This window comes from Camellia sinensis, chromosome 9 (assembly GCF_055761805.1).
Source record: "Camellia sinensis isolate YWXY chromosome 9, ASM5576180v1, whole genome shotgun sequence".
NCBI classification, from domain to species: Eukaryota; Viridiplantae; Streptophyta; class Magnoliopsida; order Ericales; family Theaceae; genus Camellia; species Camellia sinensis.
This window is the reverse complement of record NC_138969.1, coordinates 61,726,798-61,743,388: the sequence shown is the minus strand read 5'-3', so window position 1 is coordinate 61,743,388 and position 16,591 is coordinate 61,726,798.

Below are 16,591 nucleotides of genomic sequence, written 5' to 3'. Positions count from 1 at the left end.
AATAATGAAAAATAATAAGTACTTTGGTTTTCAATCGGACGTTAATTGAACACATGGAAACTTGAGGCATTTCATACTTACTAGTGATGAAATGGTTCAAGTTTTTAAGGTCAACCACTTCCCTTGATCAATCCATGACAGGGAAGGGGTTTGAAAGTATTTTATTGTGCATTTATTGAAATTGTACACCTTGGTTCATAGGGCATCATGCAATGAAATTGTATCGATTGATGGTTTGCGAATTGAGCTTGCCACTCCTTTGAACTATTTGATGATAAGGAGGGGTAAGGTGTACAAACATCCCCTGAGGATGCTCTGTTTGTGCTCTGCTTGTCCTCTGTTGTAGCAAGAGGAACCAAGCTTTAGTGGTTGGCCAGCCACTTGTTTTGGCCGGTAGGCCACTTCTTTTGGACGGCAAGCTACCATTTGTGGTTGGCCGGCCACTACTTTTGGCCTGCCGACCACTTTTGTCAAATTGAGCAGCAACTTTTTGGAACATAACAGAGCAGAGGCTAAGGTGAAAAGATGTTCTAATTGTGCAACAAAGGCATTCTGGCAGCAGAATAGTGGGCCTTTCGGGTGGAAATCTGTGCATGCATAAGCATTTCCCTTACCTATCGAGGCCCGTTTGCTTGTGGACTTGTAATAACTAGCTAGCTAGCTAGTTCATTTGGTGTTGTAAATTAATTCACTTTGTGTTGTAATTATTAATTAGTTAGATAGCTAGTTAATTTGCATTGTAATTATTAATTAATTAGAGTAGCTAGTTAATTTGTTGTAATTAATTAATTAGTTAGATTGATTAATTTTGCATTGTAATTCTTTAATTAGCTAAAATAGTTGGTTAAATTTGTTGTTGTAATAGTTAGTTAATTCGTAGTAATTAGCTTAGCTAGTTAGTTTTTTCGGACCCTCCTGCGCGATGGCACAATTGTAATAATGTGTATGTCTTCTAACCACACGTCTGTCTCCCATTTATTTACCTGCTTATGATGGTTAGTTTAGGGCATCGTTTTTTGTTTAGCATTTCTTATGCCTTGCATCCATTGTCTTGCATGCATTGAGCTCGGCGCATCATTCTAACTCCCATCGTTAGTTAACACTTCTTTGAGTATGTGTTCAGACCGCTTGCTATCAAATTGATTCATATGCCATATTAGTAGTCGAGCCTAGTAATTGTATATCGCATGTGTTGCATTAGTCACATTGCATAGTTAGGATCACACATTTTTCTAATTCTATTATCTTTTTTGACTTGGAGTATTAGGTGAGATTTTATTTGCTTTAGCATATCGCATGAGTGTTCTTGTTACCATGTCAAAGCATGTTCACCATGAGGCTAAGTGCTTAAGTGATAAACTGTTTGAATGCCTGTGGATGAAGGCTAGTTGCTTGAATTGTGATAGTTTGATTAATGTACATTTGAGCCCACTTTTTTAAGTGGCATATTCACAAACTCTTTTAAAAAACAAACATGAAATCAAATGTTCCAATTTTTGTAAATTAGTCTATACTTATGTGCGTCATATAGTAAGTTAGCCTAATAAATCAGAACAAGAGTATACAATGTAAATAAGATTCACATCATGATTAGTAGAGGCCGATCTTTGATTGGACGAGCAGAGGTGCTCAATTCATGACCTTCCCCTCTCGTACCTAAGTTCCCGAGCTAAGACAATCTTGGTGATGACAGACATGTGGCATTTGGCATGAGTCATGGGTTTCCTAAATTATCCAAAAATATTTAGGTGGCGACTCTGTATCTGACAAAGCAGTCAATTTTTGGTATTTTGATTCAAAATTGATTTTCCAAAAGATTTTTCGGATTTGGACTCTTTGGTATTTATCTATTTCATATTGCACTTGTGGAATCAGATTTAAGCGGTAGGGCTTATTATCTTCCGAAAGGAGTACGGAAAGTCGAGTTACAGTTTTTGGCGACTCTGCTGGGGAGTTTAGAGAACTTGACTCGAACTTTATGATGTGAAATTTTATCTACACTTATATGTTTCGTTGCATTTGCATTTGCATTGGTGCGGTTAAGTCACTGTGTTTGCCATATGCTATTCTTGGACAGTTTGTTGGAGGCTTGCCAAAAAGCTTACCGGTCGTGGGCTTTGCCATGATGGGAACACAACCCTTGGATCTGGACTATTGCTGTACCATTTGATCCTCCTTTCACTTCTCGGTGTTAGGTGTGAGAGGTATATTAGGTAGTGTTGCTGAGGTACCCTCTTTGACCATTTGGCCTAGCTGCATATAGTAAAGCCTCAGTGACTGATCCAAATCACCAAAAAATATAGGATTGTGTGAAAATTGCTTGATTGACGCTGTACAAGAATGTGCATAGCAGCTACAAATTTGGTATCTGTTTTGGGGGCAGAATTCAGTGTGGAGTACGGTCCTACAACTATCATGTCTGTGTTGATAACATTTTAGCTAAGGTGCTGTGCGGTTTTTGATTACTATTTTCTTTTGCTTTATTTCTTTTTGCTAAGTAGTTTAAAACCATAGTTTCAGAAAGTTCGGATATCCCCTAAGTACTCTGGACCCGAGTTAGAAGACTTTGTAAAGCTGGGGATCTTGTTCGGGGATAGCCTGTGTTTACCTCGCTCCCACTGGTTACAAGATGGAGGAGAATTAGGCAGAATTCACCAGTTCGATTTTTACAGCAGTTATGTCTCAACTCATCTGTATCTAGTCTGGTCCGGGAATGGTCATCTACTTCCAGCGCAGCACGTGGTCAAATACCTATTCTAATGGTACAGTATGCCCCAGCCAATGTGGAAGAACTGATATACCATTTGCAGCAGACAATTAAGACCCTATAGCAAAATGCTGCCCGCCAAGCCGAGGTCACAGCCCGCCAGGCTGAGGTTATAACCAGGCTACAACAATAGCAACCACAGTCAGCTGTGGCTTCTGCATCCCATGCCCTTACTACGGGTATCCCAGCACCCGAAGCCACCTCTCATACTGCCAATATCCAAGAAAACCAGGGCAATCCAGTAGAGCCAATCCCAACACAAGCCTCCAAAACCCCTGTTTATCAGACTGAGGCTCCGTTTGAGTTTGAGATTAACCCAACTGCACTCAAGGTCAATAAATTGGAAAAGTTATTCAAGAGAGCACAAAGGGTTAACTCCATCCCGGATATAGAAGATGGGTATACCGATTCTGCAATGACATTGCCAAATCGGTTTAAAATGCCACACATTGACTGTTTTGACGGTTCCAGAGATCCGATGGTTTACCTACGACTACTTTTGGACATCTTACGGTCGATGGGCTTGACTAGACTACAGAAGCTGTCTCTCTTTGGTCATACCATGTCAGGTATAGCGGCTATGTGGTATGCTAAGATGAAAGACTTTGTCAAACAGAATTGGATGGAGATGGTTGAGGCCTTCATTGCATAGTATTCGTACAATACTAAAATCTAGGTCACAACTCGGGATTTTGAGGCAACATGCCAAGAGCTGAAGGAGGGCTTCTCTGAATTTGTGACAGGGTGGAGAGCTAAAGCCTTGATGATGACCACAAGGCCGTCCGAGAAGGATCAGGTCAGGAGCTAAAGCCTTGATGATGACCACAAGGCCGTCCGAGAAGGATCAGATCAGGATGGTTGTCTGGAATCTGCATGGCAAGCTGTTGTAGAAGATGATTGTGCTCCCGTTATTTACATTTATAGAGCTTCATGAAATGGGAGTGCAAATTGAAGACGCCATGAAATAGGGGCTTATTAAAGATGAGAAGGAGTCGACAAAAAGGCTGTTTGTTCACAATTCCAATGCTGCCAGTGGTAACATAGCTGCGAGGCCGTCAGATGTAAGTGTTGTCACCATAACCAAGACTGCCGACCCCTTTGCCAACACGAGCTCACAAACACCGTCCAACATTACCCAATCCCGGAGGACTTTCAACCAACTGTACATGACTCTCTCTCGAGCCATGAAGGTGCTAGTCAAAAAAGGGCACCTCAAACCCTCAGAACCTCGCCCACCTTTTGACCTTCTCTCACCCAAACACAACCCCACAAAATACTGTGTGTTTCACCAACAACAGGGTCATGACACCGACCAGTGCTTTCAATTACGTCATGAGATTTAGGATCTCATTGACAACAAGGTGATCGCTCCACCTTAGAAACCAAATGTAACCACAAATCCACTCCCAGCCCATAATCAAGTCCCCCTACCTCGAAATCTTAATTTGATCCATACACTAGCCACCCCTTTTGACCCTAGTGTATATATTACTCCCTCCCACCAACCAAAATACATGTTGTTCATTCTGAAAAGCGCAGATCTGTGCATGATGGACACGTCTAACCTTCAACCCAAGCCTGTGGTGATGAGATTTACCGTGGAAGGGGAGTTGACCTTGGAGGGAGGTGAAAATTCGTTGTCGGAGTTTCTTGAGGACTTATCCGGTAGGATGTATGATCTAAGTTGCTACATTGTGTCAATTGGTCAAATCAAGCCTGAATTGGTGCTGCCAACCTTGGTAGACATCAATGTGGTCAGGGAAGATGGCTCGAGCCAGGGGTTAGATGATTTGGCAGAACTCGATGAGGATTTGGACAACCTGTAGTTCTTTGATGAGCAGGATCAGAGAGATATGCAGATCTGGTGGTTAGACCTGAATGGATCAACTGACAACACTAGATGCCTGAGTGATGAGCCAGACAAGAAAGAAGAAACTGGAATGAAACTAGAAGGAAAAGAAGTAGAGATCACTATAGTAGCTGGAAGGGCTAATGAGAAAGGAAAGCTGCTGGAAAGCGTTGGTATGGAAAACCCAGCCCAGGAAGTGGACACTATGAACACTGGAGATATTGAATAGGAAGTTGCACTGAGGTAGTTTAAATAAGAAAGGATTGAGGACAGCCAGGAAACTGTAAATTCACAACACCTTGTGGGGATACCTATGATGTGAAGATAATATAAGCAGAGTTGGACAACTATTTGTCAGCCGTTGAGGGCGAATGGTGAGGCGATGATGATCTGCATCTGGTCTACATTGATGAAGACTGGGGCGATTTCTTTCTGAACAATACGTGGTATGCCAAGGAAATAGACCATTTGAGAAGAAGTGGACGGTATTTTAAACCACAGCACCTGGATCAAACAGAGGTGTATGGAAAAGACAGAGAGACCGAGATACAGAAAGAGAAACAACTAGAAGAAGAGGCAGTGTTGAAATAACTAAAGAAAATCCAAGCCGACATCTCCATCTGGGGTCTTTTCATGGCCTCCCGGGTACACAGACAGATAGTGTTGTAGCAATGGACAAGGCTAAATTGTCCATTTACACCACGCCGGAGCAGCTTGTGGGTTTGGTTTTTCCAAGTGGTGCCAGGCCAACCCTTACCTTCTTTGACAAAGAGTTGTCGTCGGAGGGCTCGGCTCACAATAAACCGTTGTACATATCTATCGAATGCAGGGAGAAATGGGTACCAGTGGTGTTGGTAGATACCGGTTCAGCCATCATGTCTGTCCTTCTCACACCGCCTATGCAACTGGCCTTAAACCAACGGACTTTGTTTCCACAGCCCAAGTAATACGGACATATGGTAACATGAGTAGAGAGATCATGGGCACAGTGCAGGTCAGAGTCCAAGTGGGCACAACTAAGCAAGAGGTCAAGTTTCATGTCTTGGATGTACCGGCTACCTTTAATTTGTTATTAGGGAGGCCCTGGTTGCACCATGTGAAGGTTGTCTCTTCTACTCTCTATCAAATGTTGAAGTATCCTCGTGGGGGAGGAGTGACAATTGTTTTTGGGAATTCATCTATCCATCCACCGCCAGAGGTAACTACGCCAGTGCTGGAGATCAACTATGGCGATGAGGATGTGTTCCTCTCGGGATTCACTTTGGCTAAAGCCCAGGTAGTGTAGACTATTCTGGCTGCAGATGAAGGCTTGTACATCTGTGCCCAGTCCATCTACTTCATGAACAAACTGCAGCACATTCCAAGAATGGGGCTAAAAAAGAGTGGTCGAAAAGGTGTTGCAGCACTAACATATGTGTCACACAACCCACATGCCTTTGGACTGGGCTATGTGCCCACCAAAGAGGACTGGATCAGGAAGGGAGAAGAGATGAAGGGCAGAGCCAAGGCCAAGAGAGCTGGAAAGCATTATGAACTCATTCACAGGCTAATCCAGGGGACACTGAATGGCCTCTTTGTTTGGAAGGGAGAAGATTTCCTTTTTTGTGGATTTCCCAAGCCTTAGGTGAATTCCTCAAAGCAATGTGTCCTTGGGTTCGAGATCTTCTTCGATCATCAGCTGCAGGATAGTGATGATGATGAAGGGGCTGAACCAAACATCAAAACTAAACAGAGCACATGAGGTGACTCAGATGGTAGTGAACCTGGAGTAGGGGTGGCATTAGCTAGTCTCCTAACGGATCTTGCGGTTGACCTAGAGAATTTGGGGGATAACTTTACTATCTCCATGATCGGGGAAGAACCGGGTGTGAACCCAACCAGTGGCATTTTGGATGCATCAGGGGCACCATCTCTTATCTAGCAGCTGGAGGAAGACTATCTTTCTAGTTCTAAGTCGGGTGATGAGCTAAAATCTGATTCCACTGAGTCTGTGGGGTCGGGATCAGATTCAAGTTCTTCTGAGTCTAAGTCTGGTATTTTTTAGGGTGGTAACCCGGATACCAAAGTCCTGTCTAGGTCTTCATTCATCTTTTTTTCTGAGTCTGTAACCGAAGATCTGGACATTTTGAATGAGAACTCTGCAAATTCTGTGTACTTTTCTGTGAAGTTGGTTTGTTGTATTGACCAAGATTTTCAAAATTTTAATGAAAACAAAGGGGAACAAATTCCTCTGGTTTTGAAAAACTTGATTAATCGAGAGGAGAAGAGGTTTGCTAAACCCTGTACTGATGAAATCATTGCCATTAATGTGGGTACTGAGAAGGATTTGCGCCTGGTCCAGATCGGGTCCATGTTGTCTTCGGAGGAGCACAAGCGTTTAATCATTTTGTCAAAAGATTTCAAAGATGTTTTCACGTGGTTCTATGAAGATATGCCTGGAATCAATCCTGAGATTGTACAGTATCGGATCCCTTTTGAATCCGAGGCTTGACCAGTCAAGCAGAAGCTGCGTAAAATTCGTTCGGATTGGGCGTTGAATATCAACAAAGAGGTCACCAAACAGATCGAGGTAGGTTTCTTGTTAGTATCTGAGCACCTGACTTGGTTGGCCAACATCGTCCCAGTGTAGACACCCCATTTTTGACCACCCGTAAGACTTAGGCGCTTGGTTCAATACACTTGATGATGAAAGTTGAATTATGAATTCGCAGCAATTCGGATTCAATCAGGTTCCCGAAATAACCTCAAATCATTAACATTTAACTTGTTTGAATCCATGAGTTTCATTTTTGGATGTTTTCCTACCCTAAGCTGAGTTTGAACCAAAAAAACAGGGGAGGCTATCAAGGCCCGGCCGTGCATCAGTGATGGCCGGCCGTGGCTATGAATAGCCTGCCGACCCTCGATGGCGATAAACACTGTTCTGGGTGGAAGGCCGCCAGCTGTCTATTTTTGAAGATATTTATCACCTTTTGAGCTCGAATTCTATAAAACCGAAGCTCTAGGATTGTTTTGAGGGTTGAATAAAAATCTAGAAGTCATATATACACCTTGAGAGCTCTTGTCTCCTCTATACCACCTCTGTACACTATACACAACCTTGTTTATACCACCTCTATACACTATATACAACCTTGTCTTACCACCCTAGAGCCTTGGTTGATCTTGGAGAAGTATAATTCAAGCTTGAGAGTACATTGAAATCAAGTTTGAAGCATCAACAACAAGCTTACCCCTTGAAAGGTATAAGCTTGTATTCTTCTCTTTTGCCTTCAATTCTATCACTTACTTCATAGTTCTTGCTGTTTTGAGTTGTTTTGAACTCATTTGAAGTGTTTGGAGTTGGGTTTGAAGAGTTACCAAAAGGGTAGAGAGAGTTTGCTCTTTTTATACCTTTGCTTATAACTTAAACCTTCTCTTTTTCACCATTTTTCTTTGATATTTACACTGAGTTTTAGAGGTTTAGAAAGGCTAAAAACCATGTTTTAAAGCTTCAAAGGTGGAGGGGTTAGCCACCCCTCCTTATCCTTGCTTACTAGCCTTAATTCTCTTCTTTATTATCTAGCTTTTCAAGCTCTTTTCATGCATGTTCTATCTCTGATTTTCATGTATTAAGGGTTGTTTTAAGGTTGTCCAAGCCTTTTTAATTGGTTCATGCATTGTTTAGTACATTTGTGATCTCATAAGTTGGCATACTTGTTACTTGTTAAGCTTTCTTTGTTCATTTCCATGTTTGGAGTCTAAGTTTAATAATCAATCCATCAATCCATCATTCATCTCTTTCATACTTGAGAATGATTTCAACCAATTGAGATTGTTCGAATCATGTAAGAAAAGTTCCTACTTGATGGCTTAATCTTTCCAAAGATTCATTGCCAACGGTGTGGCCTTTCCCTCATGCTTTAGAAGAACCTCTTGTTTGACATTACTTCTTGTTTAGAGGACTTTAAACATCACCATGGACAAATGGACTAAAGAATGGCAAGGCCTAATAAAATTGGTTTAAAACTTGGATCAACACACTTAAAAAAAAAGGCTTAAAATGGCTTCAACTTGGCCGGACGTTATGCCAAGTTACTTATGTCAAGAGTCGTCACATGTTGTAGACGCGTCCGCGTGAGGCCTTCGTGCTACAGTTCGGACTCAATTTGTGTCACGGTTCTTAATCTGAACCAAAGAGTCCAAATCCGGCAAATCGTTTTGAGAAACAGATTTTTGAAAAGAAGTGCCAAACATGGACTGCTTTGCCAGATACAGAGTTGCCACATAAATATTTTTTATGGGGGAATTTAGGAAACCCTGACTCGGTGCCAAAGGCCACATGTCCGTCATCACCAAAGTTGCCTCGGCTCGGGAGCTAGGGTACGATTGGGGAAGGTCAGCAATGAGCACCCCCTCTCGCCCGTTCTGAAGATCGGCCTCTACTAACCGTGATATCCGTTTTTGAAAACGTTATGTGTTCTTATTCCATTTATTAGCCTAGAATTACTATGTTATGCGTGCAGCAAACAAGTATAGACCAAATCGCCTAAATTGGAACAAACATTGCATGTTCGTTTTGAAGATGGTTTGCTACTCGCAAGTAGGCTAAAATGCAGGTTTTGCCACCCTCGAGTGGGCTTTTAGAAAAGATGGTTTTGCCACTATCAAGTGGGCTTTAAAACTCACAGTTTTAATGCTTTATCCCAATCTAGGTAATTCAACCTCCATCCACAGGCATTCAAGCACTTCTATTCGATTGGAGGATCTGAAAGTAGACATGCCAGCGCTACCCCCATTTCATTTTCAGCGTCCTCAGACTGCACTTCCTTACTCTGCTCGGCCTTAGCTAATGGGTCTGTCTGCTCTTCAGCAACATCATCCCCAGGTAACTGCAGGTCAAAGAAAATCTCAAACCCTGGCACGTGCTTCCTCTCCGCGTTCAGCCACGGCTCTGGAAAGCCACAGAACGGAAAGTCCTCCCCCTCCCGGACGAAGCATCCGTTCAGGGTACCCTGAATGGGCCGGTGCATTAAGTCAAAAGGCTTTCCCATCTGTTTCGCTCTGGCTCTTCCAGCCATTTCCTTTCCTTTCCTTGTCCAATCCTCCTTGGTGGGCAGATAACCCAAGCCAAAGGTATGTGGGTTATGTGGCACCTCGGCCAATGCTGCGATGCCCTTCCGGCCGCTCTTTCCCAATCCCATCCCGGGGATATGTTGAAGCTTGTTCATGAGGTATACCGCTTGGGCACTGACATATACCCCCTCGTTAGTGGCCATGATGTCCTGTACAACCCGAGCCTCAGCAAGGGTGAAACCTGACACAAACACGTCCTCCATGCCGTGCTCAATTTCCAAAACTGGCGTAGATACTTCCGGCGGTGGATGGATTGATGAATTCCCAAAAACAATGGCTACTCCCTTTCCATAGGGGTATTTCACCATTTGATGCAAGGTAGAAGAGACTGCCTTGACTTGATGCAGCCACGGCCGCCCCAACAGTAGATTGAAAGTGGCGGGAACCTTTAGGATATGAAAGTCAATTTCATGCTGCCCTGGCCCAACCTTGGTCTGGATCTTCACAGTTCCCATGACTTCTCGGCTTGTATTGTCGTATGCCCGAATCACCTGGGCTGTTGGTACGAAGTCCGCGGTCTTCAAGCCAATTGCATAGGCAGTCCTTGCTGGACATACATTGATGGCGGAGCCTGTGTCGACAAGTACCACGGGTATCCATTTATTTCTGCACTCCACGGAGATGTAGAGTGGCTTGTTATGGTTCGCACCCTCAGGTGGCAGTTCTTTGTCAGAAAAGGTCAACATCGGGGTGGCTCCTCCCGGAAAAACTAAGCCTACTAGCTGTTCTGGTGTAGTTTCTATCGAAAGCTTTGCCATGTCCATGGCTGATAGGACAGCCTGTCTGTGCACTCGTGATGCCATAAGCAGTCCCCAGATGGAGATGTCTGCCTGTATCTTTTTTAGCTGCTTTAGTACAGCCTCTTCTTCGATTTGCTTCTCTTTCTGTCTCTCAGCTTCCTTATCTTTCCCAGATGTCTCCGGCTGGTCTAGGTGCGGGGGCTTGAAATACCGTCCGCTTCTTGTCATGTGGTCGACTTCTCCAAGGTACCAGGTGTCATCGGGCTGGTTGTTCCCCCAATCTTCGTCCGTATGGACAAGACATAAATCTTCATTTTCCCAACACATTCCATAAGCAGTCGACAGACACCTGTCTGGTTCTGGCATGATTGTTCTCGCACTCGCGGTATCTTCCACCCCTACGCTCGCAGCTTTCTCTGTTCCTGCGCACACAGCAATTTCAGCCCCTACATGAGCCTTTGCCTTTCTGATTCTCGCGGGATCTTCAAATCTTTCTTGTTTTGATAGTATCAACACAGCTGGTTGCTCAATAATTCCTGCATTCAGAATGCTCCAATCTCAAGCGGAATTCTTAACACCGGCGCTCTCCGGCGATGTATTCTGTTCTCTGACTCTTTCGACTATCGCCGACATTCGTGCCCCTGTCGGGCTCTGTCCTGGTTGGAATTCTTCCACTACATCTGGTTGATCATCTAACCACCTAGTGGCCTCTGCTGATTCCTCATAGTCAAACCAGTTGACTGCTGCGCCCCCTGGATCTTGGTCACTGTAAAACTGGAGATTGGCAAGGTCTTCTTCCACAGCCATTAAATCATCTATTCCTCGTCCCAGACTATCCCCTTGGATCACACACAGTTCTCCTCCTGTTGGTAATTCCACATCTGGCCCATCCTGGTCTATTGATGAAATGTAGTCACCCGGACTATATGTCTTCTCAACACGACTCCCAGATTCTGCAGATTTTGACTCAACAACCTTCTTCTCATTTGGGATCTCCTCTCCCTTGTTCTCGATAGTCACCGCCATTGGCTTAGGTCGGGTCATGGAGTTATCCATCATGCACAAGTCGGTGCAGTCGGGAAGGAGTACCTCTGGTTTAGGCAGGTGGGAAGGAGTGATATAGATGCTAGGATCGTAAGGCACGACCCCAGTTTGGATGAAGTTGATCCTTTTAGGCGGTGGAGCTTGGTTATGTGTGGGGAGAGGGTTTGTTGTAACATTGGGTTTCTCGGGAGGCAGAATCACCCCGTTATCAATGAGATCTTGAATCTCATGACGTAATCGGAAGTACAGATCGGTGTCATGACCGTGCTGTTGGTGAAATGCGCAATATTTGGCTGCGTTGTGGGTAGGGAGAAGTCTTTCTGGTAGGGGCCGCGTTTCTAAGGGCTTCAGATGCCCTTTTCTGATTAAAACCCCCAGAGCTTTGGATAGGGGCATATATAGTGGAGCGAAGGATCTCGTGTTTTTGGGTGGGTACTTGGCCGTTTGGGTATGGCTTCCGGACGCGCCGGAGAATGGCGCAGCTGCCATGGTTCTTGGAGGGGGGTTGGTGGTGACCATGCTCACCTCGGAGGCTCGTGTAGTTGTAGTACCGCTCGGACTTGCATTAGTGTTGCGGTTGAAAGTTCATCGGGGTTGCTCCCGGTCATTATCAATTAAGCCTTGCTTTAAGGCATCCTCAATCTACACTCCCATTTCATGTAGATCAGAAAAGGTAGGGAAGGGTAGTATAATCATCTTTTGCATCAACTTCAGCTGAAGATTGCGCACAATCATCTGAATCTAGTCTTTGTCTGTAGGCCTTAGGGTCATCATTGAAGCCTTGGCCCTCTATCTAGTCACGAATTCTGAGAAGCTCTCTTTAGGCTCTTGCCTTGTTGTCTCGAGATCACGGGTTGTAATCTCGATTTGTGTATTGTATGAGTATTGCGTAATGAAGGCCTCGGCCAGCTCGTCCCAGTTTCTCTTGACATCATCTTCTAATTTGGCATACCAAATGGGCGCCACACCTGACAGGGTTCGGCCGAACAGAGACAGCTTCTGAAGTCTGCTGAGGCCCATTGGCCTTAAGATGTCTGAAAATAATCTCAGGTGCACGATGGGGTCCCCGGACCCATCAAATCGATCAATGTGCGGCATTTTGAATCTGTCAGGCAGCGTCACAGTTGCGTCGGTATACCCATCTTCGATGTCAGGGATGGTCTTGACTCCTTGGGATCTTTTGAACAGCTTTTCGAGCTTACTCAACTTCAATGCTGTGGGATCTGTCTCGAACTCAAAGGGAGAGTTCGGTAGGTTGGTGGGTGTTTTGGATAACTGGGGTTTGATTTGGGGTAGGATCGGGGGTGGAGGTGGTCCTGTCGGAATGTCCGTGTCATTCTGAACATTAGCTGTCTCCCCGGGAGTGGGAATTCCTGGCGGGGGAGGAACTTGTTGCGAAGCAGATGCTCCGGTTTGCTGCTGTAACCTTACGATTAACTCTGCTTGTTCATTCATAACAGTGGCCTGCTGCTTGGCGAACTCTGCCTGTCGGACAGCATCCTGCTGCATCATTTTCATACTCTCTTGGAGCTGGCACACCATCTCCTCTAAATTGGCTATACTGTTCTGATCTGACTGAATTATCGGTGTATGTTCCCTTTCTGTGGGAGAAACAGAACCCTGATCCCTACTGTACTCGGGTGGGGTAGACAAAGCCCTTTGTACTGACTGCTGAACTGATATCCTCTGCCTAACTGCCCTCCGTCTAGTAACCGGGGGTAGAGAGTGGTACACTGGTTGTTCGTCTACCAGATCCTCAGATCGATGGAGTCGACGACCTCTAATCCAGAGTGCTTGGGGAATATCTACTGGGTCAGAAGCAATTGTGCTCGACTACCTAGTAAAAAGATAAATAAAGTAAATAAATAAACGGGCAATTGAACAGCGTAACAACGTAAAATAAACACAACACGCAATTGGGTGTCAAAACAAATTGCCCACAAGCTGGATGTACTGTTCCTTAATCACCGATCACCGTTTCCAAATTGCTGTCCCAAAGTCTAAATCTGATACCCATAGATGACTGATTCCCAAAAACACTGATGCCCGTAGGCCTGGCACTCAAACTTGCGAGCTGATATGTGTGTTCCCCTGCATGGATACACTCTAAAACACATAGCAAGTAAAGAGAGCCAAAACATCCCTATAGAGGGGTAGGGTTTCCCTGTCCTATTTTGTCAGGAGCTAGGGTTTCACTATGCACGCAGCAGTTTCAAACAACCTATAATCGGGTAAGCAACCTGTCCTAATTTGGAATGGTCACTATGGATTTTGATATGCACTAGGTCGAATGGTCGAAAAAGGGTGCCCTGGTAAAACCAGGGTTTGTGTTCCCATACTGTCAGAGCCCACAACCGGTCAGCCTTATGGCATGCTTTGACAAAGTCAAGCCTTCGGCAAACCGTTCAGGAATGGCAGATGGCAAACACAGTGTCCTAGGCGCACCAATGCACATGCAATGCAAAGAGACACATAAATGAAATCAAAATAGGATATCACGAGTTCGAGTCAAGCTCTCTAAATCCCCAGCAGAGTCGCCAGAAACTGTAGACGCGCCCGCGTGAGGCCTTCGTGCTACAGTTCAGACTCAATTTGTGTCACGGTTCTTAATCTGAACCAAAGAGTCCAAATCCGGCAAATCGTTTTGAGAAACAGATTTTTGAAAAGATGTGCCAAACATGGACTGCTTTGCCAGATACAGAGTCGCCACCTAAATATTTTTTATGGGGGAATTTAGGAAACCCTGACTCGGTGCCAAAGGCCACATGTCCATCATCACCAAAGTTGCCTCGGCTCGGGAGCTAGGGTACGATTGGGGAAGGTCAGCTATGAGCACCCCCTCTCGCCCGATCCGAAGATCGGCCTCTACTAACCGTGATATCCGTTTATGAAAACGTTATGTGTTCTTATTCCATTTATTAGCTTAGAATTACTATGTTATGCGCGCAGCAAACAAGTATAGACCAAATCGCCTATATTGGAACAAACATTGCATGTTCGTTTTGAAGATGGTTTGCTACTCGCAAGTAGGCTAAAATGCAGGTTTTGCCACCCTCGAGTGGGCTTTTAGAAAAGATGGTTTTGCCACTATCAAGTGGGCTTTAAAACTCACAGTTTTAATGCTTTATCCCAATCTAGGTAATTCAACCTCCATCCATAGGCATTCAAGCAGTTATATCACATAAGCAGCTAGCCTCATGGTAATCATTCTGTTATGGCAACACTCACACGCATACGGTATGCTAAAGCATGAATGCTTACCGAGTACTCCGAGCCGAAACAAAAACTAGTTAGTAATCATATGCATGATCCTAGTTCATGTTAAGATGGCTAATGCAACACATTCAAAATGCGATTAAGATTGGCTCGACTAATCTATAATGACATGTGAAATGCTACAACTAATCACGTATTCAATTTGGAATTGAAATACAAATGCCGTTAGAATGATGCGCCGAGCCTGGTGCATGCAAGACAAATGTATGAGTGCAGGCATGCATAGCATAAGGTATGCTAATTTAAATATGCCCTAGTCTACCATCATAAGTGGGTAAATAAAAGGGAAGAAAGACGTGGGGTTGGAAGACATACACACACTCACGCACACTTATTACACAATTGCCCTCGCTCGGAGGGTCCGAACAAATATTACAGTCCGAATAAATAATACTAAATTAATTATTACAAAACTTCTAATTTAATTAATAAATTAAATGCAAATGGAAGGTGGTCACAGCCCCCGCCTGGGGATGCGCGAATGACACAAGTTTGACTCATCTCGCCCGAAAATTTGCTGCCATAGCACTGTTGCCTCTATTGACACTGCCCTGCCCCTCTGAAATTTATGAAAGTCTCCTGAACTATTCTGAAATTCATTCTGAGTGCAGTGGAGTTCCACCGGCCGAATCAAAAGGCCACCGGTCATGGAAATGAGGTTATCGGCTAACAATTTTGCTCTTGGCCAAAATTATTTGCCGGTCGGCACTCATGATTGCCGGCTGGCCAAATCTTCCTGTTGAGGCCTGCAGTTGATAGCAGCAGAGGGCAGGCAGTGTATGGCATGGAATTTTCGAGCAAATGTGAGCATGGGCACACTCCCTATCATGCAAGGGACTCAAGGGAGCATGACCCTCGACCCTCGGGCCATCAATCATGCATTTTGATGCGTGATGGCCTAAGGAGCCAAGGTTGCAATTCAATGAAAATGCATGCAACATATAAATGAATACCAAAACCCTATCATGCCAAAGTCAAGGTCCTCGGTGACCGAGAGTTGAGACGCGTTACATCACTTGTAGTATGAATACTTCTCCTCCCTCACACTTGGTTTGACACTCCAAACCAAGCAATGCAATGCATGTTATGCAAACATGGCTCGAAAATGCAACATATCACTAAAATGCAAAGCATGCCAAATGTAATGCAACATATCATGGCAAGCATGCAATGTTCCTAACATGCAATGCTACAATGCAACTCATCATGCAATGCTAATATGGTACAATACAAGCATGCGATTAGAGGCAACAAGTCACGGATACAACCATGTCCGAGAAGGGACTTAGACTGAAACGGGAGGCCTCAAACACCCCCCAAAACAGTGGCCAAAAGTGTCTCAAGTGATGGACAAAATGCACTACAAGTATGCAAGTCAAAAGGGGCCCAAGGCTAAGGCATAACAACAGGGCACTCCACTACCACTAACCCAAACAAGCATGGCATGAACTATACAACCCAAAAAAATAGAATTTTAGCATGCAAAATAGCTCCAAAACCCGCTGGTATGGCAGCCCTAAAATGACCCAAACACATAGGCATACACAATGCACATGTCAAGGCATGAAAACACAACACTTCAAGGCATTGAAAGAGACACAAAGGACAATGTAAGACCGCATTATATGGACTGGAATATGATCTCAACTAATGCCAAATAATGATAATAGGCCAAGCTAGGCATGTTAATTATCCATACACTCAAGGCTCATGATCCAAAATGCAAAGCAACTATATCAAGCATGCTAAACAAGACCAAATCAGTGGCCAACAGACCTCGTGCATGACAAAATATGGTCA